A 23,410-nucleotide genomic window follows, 5' to 3' on the forward strand; every position below is an offset into this window, starting at 1 on the left:
CCCCTTCCTCTCTTCCCTTCAATTTTTCCTTCTATAATGTTTGTTATAAATGAACGAATGAATGAAATTGAACTGTAAGTCTCACTAAATGTCAAATATGTTAGTGCGACAGAGTCCTAAAGTGGGTACATTATATTGCTCATGACTGTACGATTACGTCAACGTGTAGTGTCTGTGTGAAACCAGGTTTTTTTGTATGAAGTGTCCGTGGCGTGGTCTAGGTAAGTTCACATAGCTTGTTGAACGTTAATGAGGAAACCAAGTGAATCGGAACTGGAACGTGCTCAGTTCGGTCGATAAGTTCGGCAGCCATTACTGACAGACAGACGACATTTCTGGGTCTCGCTGAAACATATTTCCAGCTGCGGTTTAATACCTAAATATGCCTAGATTTAAGTGTGACCTCGATGACTGTATAGTTGTGTATTTCCCGACGAGTGCGTCTGACATAAACTGCTCTCATAGTTTAGCTTTAATATAGAGCTAAGTACGGTAATTGGACGAAGTAAAAGAAACAGCAGTGTAGCAGTTCACAAGCTACAAGTCACTCACAAGTACGTGTCATCATCATCATCAGCCCATTAACGTCCCCACTGCTGGGGCACGGGCCTTCCCTATGGATGGATAGAGAGATCGGGCCTTAAACCATCACGCGGGCCCAGTGCGGATTGATGGTTATTAACGACTGCTAATGCAGCCGGGACCAACGGCTTAACGTGCCTTCCGAAGCACGGAGGAGCTCGAGATGAAAACTTTTTTTTTGTGGTCTTTTTTTTTGTGTGGTGGTCATCCTATGACCGGCCTTTGCGAAAGTTGCTTAACTTCAACAATCGCAGACCGAGCGCGTTTACCGCTGCGCCACTGAGCTCCTCAAGTACGTGTAAATTACTTTTATCAAAAAATTAAAGGCATCTTCTTCTCCAAAGGCCCCTGACATGACTCATGTAACGACTACTTACTTACATCAGTAAGTAGTAACCGGGACAACATTATAGGGATTGTAAAATGTACTTGTGAAATAAGTATTGACACTTGTAGCATGTAATTTACATGTTTAGTTTTGATAAACACATTAAAAAAAAAAATAAAAAAAAGTTTATTTAGGTAAAATCATAATCATATTTGACATTTTTGGAAGAATGAAAATTAATTCGTGGCTGACTTTGCAAACTGACGTATCTGTAATTTTCTGCTAAAACAATTTGTGTCTTATTGACAATAGCAAAAGGTGCAAATCAGATTCACTAAAAATTTTAGATACGTCAGTTAGCGACGTCAGGGACGAATTTACTTGACACTTTCAAGGACAGAACGTCTAATGACGTTCCGATTCCAAGGTGTCATACTATCTATGAACCATCAATGACCCATGTTCTCTGTCCGTGAAAGGGTTAAAGTATGTTCATGTTAGACGATATAGTGACTAAGATTGAGAAGGGAATGTTAAGTTGGTTTCGACATATAGAGCGAGTGAAGGATGACAGGATTACGAAAGCAGTATATAAAGCGAAGGTTGGTGGTAGGGCTGGCAGAGGAAGACCTAGAAGGACATTGACCAAATTGGAGATGCCATTAGAAAAGGGTCAGTAAGATCTACTCTGAACCGGCGTATGAAACGATTGATGAATGTGGAGGAAGCAAGAGAAACTGGTCAGGAACGAAGCAAATGGAATTCCATTGTCTCTGCTTACCGCGGTGGGAAATAGGCGTGAGTTTATGGATGTTTGTATGATAGGCCTCGCCTAGCCTACAGCATATAAATGCCATAGCACCTAGACTGAAGTAACCACCTTCTTTTTTTGAAGTCGGTTAAAAAACGATCAAAAAACAAGATGTCAAGTCGGACTAAAACGATTAATCAATGTTCAGTGCAAAGTCTCATGAGCCCCCAATTTCCTTTAACATTCAATTTAAATTAAAATAAATTGAACGAAATTCAATATCTTTGTTTTATTTCTGGAGCAATCCATTTTACTGATTACAAATGTTCAATGAACCGGCGTATGAAACGATTGAAAAAAATGCGATTCTTCACGATCCGAGTTGTAACGGCCTCCGTGGTCCAGTAGTTGAGCGTTAGGCTCACGATCCGGAGGTCCCGGGTTCGAATCCCGGTGGGGAAATATCACAAAAATTACTTTGTGATCTCTAGTTTGGTCAGGACACTACAAGCTGATCATCTGATTGTCCGAAAGTAAGATGATCCGTGCTTCGGAAGGCACGTTAAGCCGTTGGTCCCGGTTACTACTTACTGATGTAAGTAAGTAGTCGTTACATGAGTCAACTCAGGGGCCTTTGGCGGATCAATAATACCCTGACACCAGGGTCAATAAGGTTGGTACTCCACCTCACAACCCACACGATGACCTAATGACCAACCTCATCAACCATCAGGGTTGTTATTGAGCCGCCAAGGCCCCTGATGGCTTATGTAACGACTACTTACTTGTGGGCATCTAGGTGTGGTCGATGCTCTGCTTGATGGTATAGGGAATAACACAGCTGGACAGTGTTGTTGACTGCACTTTTATTAATTTTTATATTATAAAGGTTTAACACACGATACACGTTAGTTAGATTCTAGATTCAGAAGGCAAGTATAGCCATACTTAAAAATATGAAATATAATTATGTTGGGGATGCTAACATACTTACATCAGTAAGTAGCAACCGGGACCAACGGCATAACGAGTTTCAGTAGGCTTTGAGTTTGAAATCAAGTTATAGGTACATTATGTATTAGAAGCCATACTTCTTATGCTGACTTCTATAACTTTCTTTATGCCAGTACGTTTATAGGTTGCCTTATAAAGCTCCAGCCACACTGGCCTAGTTCACTCGCCAATTAAGTGTTTGATAAGTGGCCTGCCAACTAGAGGGTCATCTAGTGTGGAACGCGCCTTAACTGCATGCTAACACGATAAACTTGGGAAAAAATGGAGCGGCCTTTGCTATGGGGTTTTAAGTGGGTTTTGTCATGTTTTAGAGCCGTTTAAATTAATTAAGTAATCCACAATTCATGTATTGTTTCTCACGTCGTTGTAAAGGAAGACTAACTGCTTAATTAGTTTTATAAGTGGCGTATTTTATCCTTTAGTAGTTACAGGAAACTATTGTCATATCTATATGTAATGTCATATTTAATATTATATTTAATTAATATATATATATATATTTAATTATAATATACACGGGTGATATAAATGGGTATATGTATTTATGTATTTATATTTATACATTTCTATTTTAATTTTTATTTATTTATTTTATTTTTATTATTTTCATTTGTTTTTTGTTTATAGTATTTATTATTTTATACAAGATGTTGCACTGTCCCGCACTAAATTGTAATGATGTTTCCTTTCCACTGGTTGCCTGGAAGAAATTGCTGCTTAGCAATGAGGCCGCCAGATTGTACTGTATCTATCATCATTTGTGTAAATTTGTTTTGTATATTTGACTTGATTTTATTTTATTAGATTAACTTACATAAACAGCCCATATACGCCCCACTGCTGGGCGCAGGCCTCCCTCGGAGGGGGTAAGGAGCATACTCCACCACGATGCTCCACTGCGGGTTGGCGGAGGTATTTTTACGGCTAATAGCCGAGACCAACGGCTTAACGTGCTCAACGGGTTTTTGTTACATGATATAATAAAACGTACATATAAACCGTTGTAGAATATCCAAACGTCAAAGTAGATGTAGTTAAAATACTTATTTTCGTAACTGTACAGAAATAACAGCCATTAAGAAAATACTCTGAGAGGAACAAAGTTATTTTAAGCGAATTCGTACGAATTTTAATATCTAGGAAGGGTTCCTTTGTAATAATTATCTTTTGGAGTAATGTTTTTTTGATCAAAAGGCAGACGACAAGAAAGATGGCTTTTTTTAAATAGAATAGGTTCGTTTTTTTAGGGTCGGTAAAAATACAAGCTGTATTTAGTACTTGCCCAGGGATTCGGGTGACCTCAACGGTTGCAGAGACGAAGATGGGAGCCATCGGTACGGCAATGCAGGACGGAAGGGGCAAGTCACAGTGACTGTCACCTAGAACCGGACAGAAGGCAGCAGTAACTATCAGTACTATTCAGAGGCGGAGGACAGGAGTCCTAGTATGGCTTTGTAAAAGACTACTCTGGACGCCATCCCACTTTTGTCAGAGTACTGCGGGGCAGAAGGCAAGAGGGAAACCACTGCTCTATTTTTCTCTAAAAAAGTAGCATGGAAATGCTGCACCGACAAGAGCGTGGCTCTTAAATTGATGATGATGATTTAGTAATTAAGACGACCTCTGAAGTAATGGCTGAACATACATATCTAAATTCAAACACAAATAATAGTGTAGCGGACCCAACTAGTTGGCCAGCTAGTTCCGACCGCATGCAAGAGATGGCGCCACATTCAATAATGCAGGCTTGAAGCAGTCGTGAAACGCGATATCGAAGTTTACACAGCGAGACGCATATTATATACAACTTCCAACGTGACTCAAATGGATCGCCGATCCCTAGTCACACCTACCAACTTGTGAGTAGCGGGGTACTATGCTCTGTTCGGTACCCCGAAAACATTCTTTGGCGGCAGCACATCCTCGCCGCCAAACTGGTGACCCCTCGATAGAACACCATCCATAGTAACTCGCCCCGCACCAATGTACCTCGCCCGCTCTGAGTCTTACATTAGTGTAAGGGAGAGCGGTTGGACTCTTTAACTCTTTCGCACTCACGCGGTAAGAATGAGATTTTTCTTTAACAAATCTTCAAAACAGGCACACTTCAATTCTAACGACCTCCGTAGTGCAGTGGTTGAGCATTGGGCTCACGATCCGGAGGTCCTGGGTTCGATTCCCGGTGGGGACATATCACAAAAATTACTTTGGAGGCTGATCACCCAATTGTCCGAAAGTAAGATAATCCGTGCTTCGGAAGGCACGTTAAGCCGTTGGTCCCGGTTACTTACTGATGTAAGTAAGTAGTCGATACATGAGCCATGTCAGGGGCCTTTGGCGGGTCAATAGTAACCCTGACACCAAGGTTGATGAGGTTGGTTCTCCGTCTCATAACTCACAGGATAGAAAAAGACTTTAATTCCTGGTAAAATCGTCTAACTTCATGGATAACAGACAATGCATCTTTTAACTTTGTTTTTGGGTATAAATGATGACCCTTTTTATTACACCTAAGCACAATTACATCTTTCACCTATTATTTTTCTGATTCGCAAAATAAAGTGAAGCAATATAGTTAGCAACGTCTATACGTATACATAATGTGATCCAAATATCAAGCAACAATATTTTTTATTTTTATGTATGCTTCTGGCTTTACATTGTATTTTGGAATAATTATGTACCCGAGTGGGTTCGATTCCCGATGGGGACATTGTCGAAACCGCTTTGTGAGACTGTCCTTTGTTTGGTAAGGACTTTTAAGGCTTGAATCACCTGATTGTCCGAAAAAGTAAGATGATTCCGTGCTTCGGACGGCACGTTAAGCCGTTGGTCCCGGCTATTAGCCGTAAAAACACCTCCACCAACCCGCAGTGGAGCAGCGTGGTGGATTATGCGCCATACCCCCTCCGGTTGATTGAGGGGAGGCCTGTGCCCAGCAGTGGGACGTATATAGGCAGTTTATGTTATGTACCCGAGTAATGAGAAAATAGGTGATTATCACGTTAAAACTGTACAACACCATCTATATTGTTTTTGGTAAACGTAGCCTAGAAAGTACCTCATTGGGATAATAACTTATATTCGTGCGGTTATGTTTTATGATGTATTCTCCTAATTTCATATTAGCTGATCAAAGAGAAGAGAAACTCAAAGACACTGAAGAAAAACAAAGACATGGAATCCAATATTTGCGTTCGTACTCCTATGCTAATTAGAATTAAAAGGAATAATGATACGGTTACTTGGCAATTTTTTTGTTGAAAATTCATTATTATTTCACAAAGGTTTTTACGAGGTCTTTGACGCAAAGAATGTCATGAAAAGGTGCTCTCGCTTTGAATGTTGTTGTTACCCGTTCCACTAGTTCAAATTTTGGCGGTTTCATTTTTCGGCCAATCACGAGGCTTTATAGTGTTATCGCGACACGGTTAACGTCTCTGATTGGTGGGATTAGACTTTTTCAATCATGGCCGCCTATCTATGGACCAATAACTTTTGGAATTGCGTAGTTTTTTGAGTTTTATTCTGTGCTGGATTGCACTTACATACATAAACTTCTAGCTTTAACGCTAAAACTTGTTTCCGAATCGAGGGCAACTTTTCAATCCCATCTTATGTCCCTAGCGAAGGTAAGTCCCTGACGTCTATATCTCAAATGATATTCGGGTTTTAGAGATCCCTGTGGAGTTGTGAAAAGCGACGCAAATTGACATTTCTTCTCATCGAATAAAATGACTTACAACATTTTTTAGCAAGTTTTCTTTCAGTAGTATTTGGACTCCAAATAGTCCAAATGTAGTCCAGTGGTTAAGCCAACACCAACACCATTCTGAGTGTGTTTGCTGATAAGTGGGACTCCCCATTGCTGCGCCGATGGGTGAAGCTCCACCTCTCTTAAATTTTCATTTGCTCTGTTTTATACTAACCCTAGCTTTAAGTTTGCATTGTTACTAACATCTATGAACCTGTGTCTGAAAATAAATAATTTGAATTGAATTGAATTAAGCGTTGGGCTCACGATCTGGAGGCCCCGGATTCGAATCCCGGTGAGGACATATCACAAATAATCGCTTTGTGATCCCTTGTTTGGTTAGGACATTACGGGCTGATCACCTGATTGTCAGAAAGTAAGATGTTTCGTCCTACGGAAGGCACGTTAAGCCGTTAGTCCCGGTTACTACTTACTGATGTAAGTAGTCGTTACATGAGCCATGTCAGGGGCTTTTGGCGGCTCAGAAATATCCCTGACACCAGGGTTGATGAGGTTGGTATTCCACCTCACAACCCACACGATATAAGAAGAAGAAGGCTGCTAATGACTGCGATTCCTGTAAACTCCTCCTAATTTAATTTTAGTATTTATTTTAGAAATTCACAAGCAGTAATTAATATTATAAAACCATACATTGAATTTAGTATTTATAAAAGAAACCTCAGTAAAAAACCCACAAAGAATAAACTGTTGAACGCGATTTCGAAATTCGAGAATAATTCAATATTCTGAAATCAACACTACATCCACATCGGGATTTCAATAAGAATTTAAGACTTAAATTAATTACTTACTTCAAGAAATTTATGAAGAATTTCAAACAAAATTGATAAGAAATTAAGAACCAAGAAAATCTTCTTATCAAAAAAAATATTCTGAATTTGTAATGAATTTATTGCAAAAGACGGTTTAATTATGTGAAATTTCTAGAAGTTGTAAAATAATTATCATATCTTACGAACTCAGTAGGTAGCTGTAATTTTGTATAAATTATTACCCATTTTGACACTTTAAAGTTTAATATCTTTTACACATTTCTAGTTACTCAATTAATAAGTTTAGTTTTGTTTGATTAGTTTGTTTGTTTTTTCTACTTACTTAGGTACTTAGTCTGGAGTTAGTAAGACTTAAGTAATTTAAAGTAACTATATCTATAAACGAGGAGCTCGGTGGCGCAGCGGTATATGCGCTCGGTCTGCGATTGTTGAAGTTAAGCAACTTTCGCATAGGCCGGTCATAGGATGGGTGACCATAAAAAAAAGTTTCCATCTCGAGCTCCTCCGTGCTTCGGAAGGCACGTTAAGCCGTTGGTCCCGGCTGCATTAGCAGTCGTTAATAACCACCAATCCGCACTGGGCCCGAGTGGCGGTTTAAGGCCCGATCTCCCTATCCATCCATAGGAAAGGCCCGTGCCCCAGCAGTGGGGACGTTAATGGGCTGATGATGACGCAAACTTTTACATAGAACATGTTGAGCCGACCCCGCCTAGAATTAGATAAGGACAGGAGGATGGTGATAGCTAAAAACACTTTGATTCTTAGGCACGAGGTTTAAAGTGCTGCAAACTGTCTTGTGATCACGTGAGGCTCTGACCACCCACACTTACGAAGAAAACAAGCAGTAATACTTCCGAACTAAAAACAAGGAGTTAAATTCGATATTATTCAAGTATAAATAAATAAATAAGCTACGGAACCTTTCCCGACAACTTGTGAAAGTTCGGAACTCTGACGGGCCCGCTTGACATTCGATCGAAAGGTTTTTGGCGGAATTTTTTACTCTTAAGGGATGAACCATGATTGATATATAGCAAAGTGGAGACCAGGAAAAGATACATTTTGTGATAACGCTTCGGGTGACATTTCCTAGCTAGTGTATTTATGGTGCCTAGTATTTATGGTAAGAACGGGGTGGGAGGGGTTTAAATGTTCAAATTGAAACATTTCATCTAAAAAGCAATAGATATCGCAATTCGACATTTGGGCATATAAAAGTGAGTGCACCATGTCTAATAGATATATTGCTTTCTTAGATGCATTGCTCGCCGTCTTAATCATTTTTTTCTACAGTTAGGGATTACTTACAGTACAATTCTTCATTTATGAAAAAATCAAAGCCTAAACTATCCAAGAGTACAGCTCGTCACTTCAGGACCCCGATACCGACCCCGCTGGCGTAGTCGACGATTTCCCTCAATCAGCGCTTATCGCTATCGACCCACAATACAATACAAATACACTTTATTGCACCAAAATAAAAAGAAATAATTACAAAAAGTCTCTTAACTAAGTACATGGCAAATGGCGGCCTTATCGCTTAAAGCGATTTCTTCCAGACAACCATAAGGCCCACCCACAACACCCACTAAGACCCACCCACCCACTACCCACCCACTACCCACCCATCGACCCACTAGATCGATCAATTCTTTCAAATATTTTTCCTCTCAGACGACGCCCTGGACCGAGGTTCGCGCCCAACTGGGCACCCTCAGGCCTGTTGTCTTAAACGTTGTACCGGGTGAGAGCCTTCAGCGCTCCCCATTTGTCCGGCCAAGTAGTTAATGCCATCTGCGGCAAATCTACAATGAGTCACGTCAAAAAGAAGAAAAAAAAACACTTTATAACATCCCTGATAATTAAAGATAATTTCATCTTTTTCGATCTTTTTCATCTCATTCAAAGCTGCTCATTAACTCGTTTACCGAAATTGTAGCACACTTACTTGTATCTCGACGAGTGGCTTTTTATTTTTACAGTGTAAAGTGCGAAGTTGAATGAATTTGGTCCCCTTCACGTCATTGGAAATAATAAATGGAAGGTAGCCTGGAAAAAACGGACCTTCGAATATCTAACGAGAGAGTACTTATTGAATAAGAGGAGAATCTGACTCAACGAGAACGTCCTAACTGACAAAGAGTCTAGTCTAGATTTAAAAGGACTTAAAATAGATTTAAAAGAGTCTAGAGAGAATAAGTAACTACGTAGAATACGGCCTCCTTGGTCCAGTGGTTGAGCTTTGTGCTCACGATCCGGAGGGCCCGGATTCGAATCTTGGTGGGGACAAATCACAAAAATCACTTTGTGATCCCTAGTTTGGTTAGGACATTACAGGCTGATCCGAAAGTAAGGTGACCCGTGCTTCGGAAGGCACGTTAAGCTGTTGGTCCCGGTTACGACTTACTGATGTAAGTAAGTAATCGTTACATGAACCATGTCGGGGGCCTATGGCGGCTCATTAGCAGCCCTGACACCAGGGTTGATGGGGTTGGTAACCTCACAACCCACACGACAGAAGAGACGAACACGTTCGGCTCTGAATTTCTAAAATCCTCCTCTTAGTACGCGGTAAATCAGCTTTTTTTTTCGAAAAATATGTATACTTATTTATAAATATTTCACTGTATTTTGTTACAAAATGGGGACATCAAAGTAATGTTGTGATCCTCGCCTTTTCTTTGGAAACCCCGTTCTTTTCCTCATATCCTTTTGCCCACATTTTGCCCTACTAAGTTTTCTTACATAGAAAGGACGAAAAAGAAACCAAATAAAAAGCAAGAATTGAATCGCAGAAATGGAATTGAATATATATTATTTGAAAAGAAAGTGTTGCCAGCGCTGACTTGGTAGAATTATGTGGAAGATCTAAAGGTACGCAAGTGTAGTAACAAGATTTTGCAAACTACATGTCATATCTCTAGTCATAATCACACTCAGGACACTTCATGCAAAACACCTCGTTTTACACAGACACTACACATTAACGTTATACGATTGAAGACTAAAGTAAGACCGAGAGGGGGTGAGGTAAACCTAGCTCAGCCGCTGGTGGGGAGCGGAGAGTAGCCGTTACTTAGTATTAATCCTTATTCATGTTCTATGTGGAACTGCATGTTCTACTCGTTGTCCCAAATAAAGTAACGTCTAGGGTCCTGTGCAGAGGTTTTTCTTGCAGCTTCTTTTCCCCGGCTATACAGGTTGTGAGAAACTGCAGTAGTTAAAGCACATAACAACGGGTTCTTACCGCGTTTAAATGGGGATATGAGACTCAACGAAACTTACTACGACAAACCGCACTCACTGTGTCCTCACGTTTTTTCACCACATTAGGCCGTTCCAAGCTTTTTACAACACCTACTACTGGATTCCACATGCTCGATAATTTGAACCCGTCTTCCCTGTTGAAATTTTTATGTTTTCTGATTTCAATAGCCTCTTTTACGAGTCTGGGGATGTAATGTCGTTCTGTCGATAATATTTGCAATGTATAACTGCAGTAGTTTTAGGCGGATGAGACGTTCGTTATGTAAAAATTGACGATCCAAAGTGTAACTATGTTACCTACTAAAATTAAGTGCGCAATGCTAACAAATATCAAAAAGCAATACTGCTTTTCTAGATGAATTGCTTTAATGTAGCCTTTTTAACCCGCCAGATTGTGTAGTCTAATAGCAAATTGGCGGGGCGTAACCATGGTAACCACGATCTCGAGCGAGTTCGTGGGTAGTAACCATGGTAACCCGTGATCTTGACGTATCTAACCTGTCAGACAGATAGGTGTAATAAGCCCTTTTATCAGTTTTAGACAGTCTTGATCGATGGGGCTGGCATAACAAACTTAGTTAAAAGCCCTAAATAAAAGAAAAAAAGACAAACTCGTGCGAAGGCTTTTTTCTATTGTCGAAAGTAAACCTAATACGACCCAACACTGGAATACAAATTGCTTATTTTCGACTATTTCTTTTCAATGTCAAAAACAGAGGATTTGCGGAGACAAAATAGAAAATACCCAGACTCAAACAGAACACTATAACGACATAAGCTGCGGATGAAACGGTCGTATCCTGTCTGCCAGCGATAAAGCTTTGAAACGCGAAGTCTCAAATAAAGACACTTCGATAAACATAATCATTTATTTTAGTACCAAAAAAAATATTATAAGTAAATATAAAAAAACGTAATAAAAATAATTGTATATTATTTTGTTTTTTCAGATGTATTTAAAGCATAATACATCTCTCTGCACATTTAAATGTATTTTTGTTAATTTTGTAAACACAAAATATAAGAAATATTATTTTATATATAAATTCATGTTTTTGTGTTCTTTTTAATTATTTTCAATTCTTTACTTTTGCGATGGAAAATTCCACTCGATATTAACTCAGAATAATGAACTGAACCATCCCCGTAAGTTACGTAGTGTTAGTGACTTAGTAACGAAAACTTTGAGGGATGATTCAGACCATGATTCTGAGTTGATATCAAGTGGAATTTAATACGACGCCGATTATCAGCCAGACCCTTAAAATGGTTCGAATCATCCCTCAGTATTAGTTGTCACTAACGCCTAGTACAGCTAGCAATATGTGATCACCTCCCTAGTATTATCCCGTTTTTCACAGGGTTCGCTTACCTTGCCTTTTGATCAATTTATTATTATATTTTACATTATTATGTTTGTCAATCCGTGATAGCCCTGTTCGGAAAACGTGTGACTTATATTTAACGTGCTCATTTAATGGCAATATGTTCACCTCCTATTAACATAACATAAGCTCACGACTATGTCCCAATTAGGGTAGTCAGAGGTTCATCCATCGTAAGATGAACCAAGTACTTACAACACCTCATTGAGCTTTCTGTTTCGCGCCCTTTTACATGTGGCGTTTAGGTGGCAATGAGTGAATGTATATACTATACACCTCTGCCTACCCCTTTGGGGATATAGACCGTACTATGCTCTGTTCGGTACCTCGCTAGCCACAAGTTGCTAGTGTGACTAGGGATCGACGATCCAACGTTGTTATGTTGGAAGTTGTATATATGCGTCTCGCTGTGTAAACTTCGATATCGCGTTTCACGACTGCTTCAATACTGCATTATTGAATGTGGCGCCATCTGTTGCATGTGGGCGGAACTAGCTGGCCAACTAGTTGGGTCCGCCACACTGTGTTACAGATTCGCTATTCGCTTTCACTCAGCTGCAAAGCTACAACTAAATATGTAGCGGTAGTTACATATACGAATGTTGGATGAGAGAACGTCTTTTGATGGTATTTGCAAACCTTGAGGCGACATATGGCTCAGTTAAGTTTCTACTTACCTTTGTTCGACGAGATTTACTGTAAATATATTTACATACATACGTATTATGTGGAAAAATGGTGACAGTTACGCAGAAAATTTAAATCGAAAAAATATCTGACTTGGACGAGACATGAACACGTAGCTCTTGTCAAGCCGGGACGAGCGTGTTAACCACGAACAAGAACTGTAGGTTCAAGACCCAAAGTCAGATTTTTCAGATCAACCCATGAGCCAGCCCGCAGTGGACAATTTCTAGCTGACGATGATGACAATTTATTAAATCATATATTTGGAGCATTGCACTCTATGGAAGTGAAACGTGGACTATGACACAGAGAGACAGAGAGAGGTTGGAAGCGTTTGAGATGTGGTGTTGGCGAAGGATGGAGGGTATAAGCTGGACTGAAATGGTGTCAAATGAAAAAGTGCTGGAAACAGTTGAAGAAAAGAGAACCATATTGAAGACTATAGAGAACCGGAGAGGAAATATGATTGGCCACCTGATACGACACGATTCATTTATAACAAACATTATAGAAGGAAAAATTGAAGGGAAGAGAGGAAGGGGTAGACCTAGGATAACATTTATGAAACAAATAAAAGAGAAGGTGCAGGTCGTGTCGTATCGGGAGGTGAAGGTTTTGGCGGGAAGAAGAGAGGAATGGCGGTTACACCACCGACAAGAGCGCAGCTCTTAAATAGAGAGAGAGAGAGAGAGAGAGAGAGAGAGAGAGATGATGACAATGATAATGGAATGTGGGTTTCGGCTTACGGCCAGTTAAGTCTAAAGACCCAGAGGGGGTGAAGTCGGCAACCGATACGGAGAGCTACCGTTCTATATTGTAACATAATTATTATACCTACGTCAATAGTGATAGTACAAGAAAGATAACAAATGCACCCAAATCAGCTTGCGAGGCAATTAACTATTTCAGAAACCATACGTCGTCTATAAAAGAAAGAAACGAAACATTTTCGATAAGGAGAGTCAGGCCGAATGACTAATTCAAAAAAAGACTGACTGCGCTGGGAGTAGCGTCCTCCATGCCATATAAACCCAACTCATCTGTTTATAGGCAATAAGACTGATCGCAAAACCACAAAAAAAATGGTGATAGTGATGGATAGGGAGGAAGGGGAAAACCAAGGAGAACTAACATAGAACAAATTAAAGAGAAGGCGAACGTCGTGTCTTACAAGGAAGTTCAAGTATTGGTCCTTGATAGACAAGAATGGAGAATGCTACACCGACAAGAGCGTGGCTCTTAAATTAATAATGATGATGACGTCAATGGTTCTACGTTAAACAACACAGAAGTTTTTAAAGTTTAAGCTTTGAATCAAATACCCTTAACATGTTTTCTGGTACAATACACCACTATTGAGTGTCAAAGGGTTCTCTAAAGTTTTAACGTAGTACCAAAGCGGAATTTCGTCAGCTCAAACATATCGGATATCTGGTGTCGACAAAAGTTTCTGGTGATTAAAAAAGTTCTTTCTACTTTTTTAAACTGCTTTTGTAGGAGCACATACCCCGGACTCTCCATATATAAAAAAAAAGTTTAAAAACTACATTCCGTCTACAGAAAAATCACGCTCAAAAAGTATGAAACAAGAAAATATATTTCTCTGAAATTCTTTCAAATAGTGATGTTTAGTAGATAGCCGTGGTCGTATGCTGTGGTAAGCAAACTTTTAGGACAGATTTTTATTTATATTATTTTAGAGTCTTACTGAATAAGATGGATGGATTCTGGTAGGGCTCTAGCTAGAACATCACCGATTGAGAAATTGGGCGGTGTACTGCGGGACGGAAGGCGTTTGAGGCCACCACCGTTCTATACGCCCTATCTATAGAGTAATGAAAATTTAGGCGATTACTCCACCGACAAGAGCACAGCTCTTAAATAAAGAGAGAGACTTAATAAGATAACATGCTTCCGATACATGTGTTATTCAAGATTTAGAGATAAAACCTAACCGGAACATGTCTGAGCAGTCATGTTGCCAATTCAACGTAATTATCACGTAAACACAAGGAAACCCGCAAATAAAAGCTCATAATATATACATATTTGAAATGTGCAAATTAAGCTTTTTCATTGGGTACCCAACACACTACCATTCGAAAAATTTTTTTTTTCGTTCTCAGTTTATGTCCTCTAGCGGGCGCCACGTTGAATTTAGCGTCACATCACATAGCCTATAACCACCGGACTATCAAGACGCTTCTACTGACACCTCATTTATTAAATTCTGACAGGTGGTTTAGACGTTAGGTTGGAACAGATGTGCATACATATATACAGTAAAACTTGGTTAAGTGGGACCTGGATAAGTGAGAAACCTCCATAACTGGAACTCATGCTGAGGTCCCAACACTTTGGCACTGAATTACCTCTGTTAGTGGGACGAGGTAGGCCTCTATATCTGGGATTCGTTCTTTCGATTTATCGTCAAAGTTACCTCTATAACTGAGACAGCGAGTAAATTTTATATGCATAAACCTCTGTAACTGAGATAACATTGTTTGTTTACTCATTCTTATTCTACTCACAAATTCCACACGTAATTCCAAGTACGTAAGTACAAATTTTGAGCTTCATCATCACCATCATCACCAGCCCATTAACGTCCCCACTGCAGGGGCACGGGCCTTCCCTATGCATGGATAGGGAGATCGGGCCTAAACCACCACGCGGGCCCAGTGCGGATTGGTGGTTATTAACGACTGCTAATCTAATGCAGCCGGGACCAACGGCTTAACGTGCCTTCCGAAGCACGGAGGAGCTTGAGATGAAATCTTATTTTATTTTATTTTTTTTATGGTCACCCACCCTAATACCGGCCTTTGCGAAAGTTGCTTAACTGAAATAACCTGTATTCTCACCTCTATTAATGGAACCCTCTGTAAATGAGACAGATATTTATTTATACCTGTATATCTGAGACACTGGGTAAGTGGAATACCTCTATAAGTGAAACGACATTGCAGGTCCCTTGATGTCTCACTTAACCAGGTTTCACTGTACATACATACATGTTGGAAAGTGAGTAGAACGGAACGTAAAATTGATAGGAAAGTACGAGAGCATACTATGAAAGGATAATATTAATGGGGATTCGGTTGTTTATGGTACGAATTTAAAAACCGGTTATCTATGATTATTGGGGTCGGAGTGTATAGGTAGGTGCATTAGTTTTTTTTTGCAAAAAAGGAGAAAATAAAAGGAATGATGATAAATAAAATATCCCTTTTAATTCTACATCCCACATACATATAGCATACATACATGCATTTCTCGGGAATGTGGGTTTCCTCACGATGTTTCTCTTCACCGCTGAGCACAAAATTGACTGATTGTTTGATTGATTAACGAATGTGGAGGAAGCAAGAGAAGTGTGTCAGGACCGAAGCAAATGGAGTTCCATAATCACTGTTTACCCCGGCGGGAAATAGGCGTGACTTTATGTATGTATTAATGTATTAACCCAGGACTGGGTTAACATAACAAAATCCGTGACTAAAGTTTACCCAAAAGTATCTGTGCTAGATTTCATTCCTTTCCACTAACCTGACAAACCTACAAATTTAGTTAGGGGCACAACAAGGGCTTAAGAGGGCACAACACGCAACGGAGAGATGGGAATAGTGACATAACTAGTTATTTTTCTAATGTGAATTATTTTTAGCTTTGCCAGAATCAGAATCATTTATTATTATTACTTGCGTCAGACAGAGTACTGCGGGGCCGAAGGTAAGAGGGAAAACACTACCCTATTTTTCCCTAAAAAAGTAGCATGGAAAATGCTACACCGACAAAAGCGTGGCTCTTAAATTGATGATGAATTATCATGGATAAACTTGTTGAAGGTCAATGTAACATTTTTGAATTTACGTCATTTCGCAATGTGTTATGGCTGAGGAGAAATGACCAGAAACTGCAACAGCAACACATCTTTTAAATCAATGAGATACATTACAAGTTATTTAATAACTAGAGGAACACATTTCACACCAGACATTTTTATCATTTAGGTAACCATTAATCTTACAATAAGCGTTTTTACATAAAGTAAGCTTCACATGAGCTTTAAATTTATTTTCTGACAAATTCAAAATAATATTATCTGGTATTTTATTGTTAAAACGTATTAATATCCCCAAAAAAGATGAATTTAATTTACTTAATCTAGAATTATGAATAGCAATTTTATTTTTATTCCTTGTATTATAAGTAACAGCCTCCGTGGTCTAGTGGTTGAGCGTTAGGCTCACGATCTGGAGGTCCGGATTCGATTCCCGATGGGGACATTGTCGAAATCACTTTGTGAGACTGTCCTTTGTTTGGTAAGGACTTTTCAGGCTTGAATCACCTGATTGTCCGAAAAAGTAAGATGATTCCGTGCTTCGGAGGGCACGTTAAGCCGTTGGTCCCGGCTATTAGCCGTAAAAAACACCTCCACCAACCCGCAGTGGAGCAGCGTGGTGGAGTATGCTCCATATCCCCTCCGGTTGATTGAGGGGAGGCCTGTGCCCAGCAGTGGGACGTATATAGGCAGTTTATGTTATGTATTATAAGTATGCCTTTCACAGTTTCACAGGTCTCGCACTATCATATTTGACATTTAACGAGACTTACGGTTTAGTTTGTCAAAAAAGTTAATGTGACATGGTTTCAAAGTGTACACACCTACATATTAGTAGGTACTCGTGACTGTACATACCTACATAATGTTTTCATAAATTTATATTGACTTGCGACCGTCAGTATATTTATTTCTTTAAACAGCTTCCTTAGAGTTCCGACGACGCAGGTTATAAGTAGCGCGAATGGCTATGGCGCCTGACATGGCTTTAACCACTTGGCCGGACAAATGTAGAGCGCTGAGGGCTACCACCTGATGCTGTAGTTAGACAGGCTTCATCATCATCATCAGCCCATTAACGTCCCCACTGCTGGGGCACGGGCCTTCCCTATGGATGGATAGGGAGATCGGGCCTTAAACCATCACGCGGGCCCAGTGCGGATTGATGGTTATTAACGACTGCTAATGCAGTCGGGACCAACGGCTTAACGTGCCTTCCGAAGCACGGAGGAGCTCGAGATGAAAACTATTTTACAGGCTTACAAACATAGACAGGCTTACAAACATACTATTAAACAAAACAACTTCAATACAATTATTGATTATATTTCAATAAGATAACGTTTTACAATCACGTCGAATGCGCGATAACAAATAGATCTGTCAAAGTACGTAAGCTAGTGTTGTGACATTTACAAGCATAGTGATGTGTCAGTCGATATAAGGTCGATCGATTCTTTTCTATCTAATCAAAAAAAAACTATTTCCTACCGGGATAAGCAGAGACTATGGAATTCCATTTGCTTCGATGGGATCATAAAGTGATTTTTGTGATATGTCCCCACCGGGATTCGAACCCGGGGCCTCCGGATCGTGAGTCCAACGCTCAACCACTGGACCACAGAGGCCGTTTTGCGGCACACAGATGTAAGTAACGCGTTCTCCGAACAGCGCTATCACGGATTCCAGATAGGTGTTTAACATTTTGAACCTACGTCACTACACTACTATATATACTCCACGTAAGGGCCTGGCAATTACTCGGGAGCCTTAATAAAAGAGGTCTGGAGGTTCAATCTGGGAGGTCAACGACGTGTCATAACGTGGGAGGTCTTAGGGCAGAATTATACAGGGAGAGAATCTGAACTCGTCTGATTGCATGGGACCCAGGGGAATGAACGCTTGGCGGTTTTCAATGCATGACCTACTTGCATACATGGCTACTGTTTTCTTAAAATCCATACATAACTTAAGCTCACGACTATGACCCCGCCGGCGTGGTCGACGATTTCCCTCGTTAAGCGCTTAGCTAGTTTTAATCTTCAATCGTATGACGTCAGACGTCACACACACAGATGCGCGTGTACGATAACGTCAATGTGTAGTGTCTGTGTAAAACGAGGTTGTTTGTATGAAGTGTCCGGGTTGTAACAAAACATATAACTAAACGATTATTATTTTACAATTTAATAACACTTAAAATCCTTTACAACGTCTTAAATTATGTACAAAATATAATTAATTCTCGTATAAAGCATATTTTACTTGTCCAAAATATAATTAATATTCGTGCAAAGCATCTTTGTTTCCTTTAACTGTTTAACACTGTTTACTGTTTAAGTATTTCATTAAATACTAATAACATAAGAGAAAAGTTCTGTTATGTGTATCCCTCAAAGGTACTTAGGGTTCGGTTACATTGGCAAGATACCTGCTGGGAGGCGCGGAAGCGGGGAAGTTAAACGCAAAGTTAGTATAGAAAGGCGCAGACACAACACCGCATTTTGTTTAAACAGTGATGAAAATGGTGCTAATTCCTGCAGACGCCATCTAATATTATTTCAAGTTATACCTGTCATTTCCTTATCAGTTGAAAACGAAAGGGACAGGTAATCGACAGGCATAAAATTAGAGAAATACACGTCAATTTTAAGCAGAAATCTAAAACAACCGTCTAAAAATTTTACATCGGCCAATAACCCGACAGAGTTAAGTCGGACAGCACGTCAAACGGATTGCATACCAGCGAGATACCTTTATGTTTCGCCCGGGTTATTCATTCATTTACTCGTTCTTCCTAAAATTAACAACTGTCAATCATCCGTCCCTTTCCTTTGCGGCGGATAAGAAAACGACGCGTATAACTTAAAATAAATTAGAGGTGTCTGCAGGAATCGGTGTCATTATGAACCATTAGTTGTCATAATAAAATTATAAAAAATATGTTTTTGTAGGTGTTTTGGTCTATTACAGAAACGACATGTAACCAGAAGGTCTTAAGTGCAACCAGTTAATTTATTACTTTGCAAGAAACTGGTACTAATTCCTGCAGACGCCATCTACCTAATTTTAAGTTATACCTGTCATTTTCTTATCCGCTGAAAAAGAAAGGGATGGGTAATCGATAGGCATATTTATGGAACACGCGTCAATGTCTAAAAATTTTACATCGGCCAATAACCCGACAAAGTTAAGTAGACAGCACGTCAAACGGATTGCATACTAGCGAGATGCCCATTTTATACGCCCGGGTTATTCGTTCGTTTTAAAATTCACTTGTTGACAATCATCTGTCCTTTCCTTTTCGGCGGATAACAAAATGACGGGTATATATAACTTTAAATAAAATTAGGAGGTGTCTTTAGGAATTGGGGTCAATGACCTTATTATAATTATAGATATGCGATGTGCTGATCTACTGTCATCATAAATTATGTTCGTCATATCCATAGGCTTTATGGCTTAGGCAAAGAATAAGGAATAAAACTAAGTATAGAACGGCAACTCTCCGCTCCCCACCAGCGGCTGAGCTAGTTTACCTCACCCCCTTGGTCTTACTTTAGCCATCAAACGTATTATGGCGTCATACACACACACGCGCGTGTACGTTATCGTCAATGTGTAGTCGAGTCGTCTGTGTAAATCGAGGTGTATTTTATGAAGCATGGTGTCAAAAAACCAGGCTATGACAATCCGCCATTGACGTAAGTGTTACCATTAAATTGGTATCTCGAACATTCCAAGGACGTAAATATTATTGAAAATTAAGTGAATCACTACTGTATTTAGTTACTATTATTGTAACATATATAAAAATTGATAAAACTGTATGTAAATCTTTTACTAAAAGTACAAAATTTCCTTGCAAAGTAAATATAAAATCGTTCGTCGTGGGTAATTTATTTTTTACGAAATGATAACGCAGGGTTGGATGACGTCAGCTTGGCTAAATTTGAAAAGTTAGCTGACACTTTTGAGCATATCTGGTTTTTTTATACTATGGTATGAAGTGTGCGGGGTGGCTGCAAGATGTTTTTTGATTGCCTGTGACTCTGCCTATCTCTTTAAGAATTGAGGGCGTGAGTTTTTTTTTTTTCGATCTCGCGTCCTCTCGTGGATGTGAAAGTTGCGTTATTCCTTATTACTTGTCTCTAGAAACTTTTGTTAATGCGTTCTAAGCGGAGATGTATTGTCGCGGTTTTATCAAAGGACGGGTTGGAATTGTTACCGTAACTTCACATTCGTGTTGTTAAGTTAATTATTACATCAATTATACATAACATTGGTAAACATAACATAGTATACAATCAAGGAAACTGGCAACCACTCTGATGACCGTCCCAAAATTCAAATTCAAGAATTATCTTTATTCAATTGGTAACATAGTTACACTTTTGTAGTATTTAAGGGTATAAGTGAAACTTTATGGAAAATTACCGACAAATATGGCTTTGTGAACGACAGTCTGTCGCGAACGATTAATCGATAACGTTGTACATGCGACTTTAATTTGAGATTATTCCCTTAAACATTACAACTTTGAATCATCAATTTTTGCATAACGAACGTCTCATCCGCCTAAAACTACTGCAGCTTCTCACAACCTGTATAGCTAAGGAAAAGAAGCTGCAAGAAAAACCTCGGCCCAATATCCTGTCCCGTGCCGTGTTAATCAAAACTTACAAGTCTACACGTTCACAAGCTACAAGTTACTCACAAGTACGTGTAAAGTACAGGGATTGTAAAATATACTTGGAAAATAAATATTGACACTTGTAACATGTAATTTACATTTGTAGTTTTGATAAACACATTCTTGTAATAATGAAAATTCTTACAAGAAAATTTCATGTATGTAAAAATTTTATGTAAGTTTTGGTAAACAGGGCACTGGTCACCATCATGCAGAAATAGAAAATTCAAATAGGTATTAGAATAACTAACCGGAAGCGGTAAGTGAATAGATTGCCTGAGAACATCCGTCTAGAACCAAATAAAAATAAATATAAAAAAATACTTAAACAATACATTTTAGACTCGTGTCCTAGATAACATAAACAGCCTATATACGTCCCACTGCTGGGCACAGGCCTCCCCTCAATCAACCGGAGGGGGTATGGAGCATACTCCACCATGTTGCTCCACTGCGGGTTGGTGGAGGTGTTTTTACGGCTAATAACCGGAACCAACGGCTTAGCGTGCCCTCCGAAGCACGGAATCATCTTACTTTCGTCCTAGATAATTTATGTTATTAATTGTTAAATTATTATTATTTTTTACCTACTTACAAATGACTATTAGATATAAGTTCATATTATTATTAATAGAGACTCTTTCCTGCAGACAAACTGTTTAAACAGTTTTGCAGGGCATTGACAAATTGTATTTTTGGTATTAAGATTTAATAAATGAATTTAAAAAGGCAGTGTTTCATCGATCACTCCATCTTGGTAAAAGTTTTATCGGCGTTGGTTAATAGCGCCATCTGTTAGGTTTTTTGGTTACTAATTTACATTTTCAAATATTTTGACATTGAAGTAAAAAGGAACGAAGGGAACTAATGGGGTTTTTTTCGGTTAATTATAAAAAAAGGAAAACATGAAACAGTAGGGCTAAGGCCCTGTGCTGGGAGGTTTTCTGGCGACGTCTTTCCCTCAGCGTTACAGATTCCGATGTGGTAGTAGTTTTACAGCTAGTTACATAATATGTAATTTAATTTATGCCGTTCAGAAAGCGCTAACTAAATATATTTTTTTTCCAATCTGCGTTCCCCAAAAACACGATAAAGTGCGAAGTTAAGCTGTTTCTTCATTTAAACTTCTAATTTCATAGGTAACAGACATATTATGCATCTTTTATATTTGTTTTTGGGTATAAATGATGACCCTTTTTATTACAACCAGGCACAAAACATTTTCCACCCATGCATCATTAGCCGATTGTCCGAAAATAAGATGATCCGTGCTCTAGAGAGCATGTTAAGTCGTTGGTCCCGGTTATTACTTATACTTATACAGGGTGTTAATGACACCGTAACGGAAACTTTGAGGGATGATTAAGACCACGATTCTGAGTTGATATCAAGTGGAAATTCCTGTCGGAAAATTCATGAAAATTTTAATGCTTTTTTTTATTATTTTCAGATCCATACTTTTGCTACGGAAAATTCCACTTGATATTAACTCAGAATTATAAGTTGAATCATTCCTAAAGTTTTCGTTACGATGTCTCTAACACTCTGTATAAGTGAGTCTGTTGTATATTATGTGTGTATGTTCAAAAGAACCGATTTAATTTCCCTTTTATGAGCTCAGCTAGTGGCTTTATCGTCACATAAAACCCTTTCAACTGGAATTAAAGTAATTAAATATATACTGTAATTGTTCTTTATTTTGAAATGAAAAAAATTAAATCGAGATTCAAATTCAAAATTCAAAAATATCTTTATTCAGTAGGTAACATAGTTTCACTTTGAATCGTCAATTTTTACATAACGAACGTCTCATCCGCCTAAAACTACTGCAGCTTCTCACAACCTGTACAGCCGGGGAAAATAAGCTGCAATAAAAACCTCGGCACAGGGCCCTAGACGTTCTTTAAAAAAATAAAAATAAACATAAAATATTGTTATACAATTGAGTAATTTAGCTGCCTAATATCAGTTCTCAGACAGTTAATCCCATGCATTCATATCTTCTAAATAATCACTAACTTTATAATAACCTTTTTTGTAAAGTTTTTGTTTAACTACCGTCTTAAAACAGTTGAAAAAAAATCTAGCCCGGCCGGGACCAGCGTGCTAACCATTACACCACTGGGTCCTCCTATCCATGCGAATCTGCTGATGATAACGCTGTTCTTTATTTGACTTATTAAATTACAAAATTGATTGATCGTTTGATTGATGAAGCGGCGTAGTCCCTACCTACCCCGGTGGGAAATAGCCGTGATTTTGTATGTACGGATGTTAATTACAAAAAGCGTATTTAAGTGGGAAACTG

At 39.0% G+C, this 23,410-nt stretch overlaps 1 protein-coding gene across 1 annotated transcript in view; it reads right to left on the reverse strand.

Annotated features, from left to right (window-relative positions):
* LOC126378123 (sex peptide receptor) overlaps window positions 1-23,410 on the reverse strand; it is a 366,368-nt gene that overhangs the window by 342,138 nt on the left and 820 nt on the right. The gene's annotated exons all lie outside the window — the stretch shown is intronic.

Source organism: Pectinophora gossypiella, chromosome 25 (genome assembly GCF_024362695.1).
Source record: "Pectinophora gossypiella chromosome 25, ilPecGoss1.1, whole genome shotgun sequence".
NCBI lineage: Eukaryota > Metazoa > Arthropoda > Insecta > Lepidoptera > Gelechiidae > Pectinophora > Pectinophora gossypiella.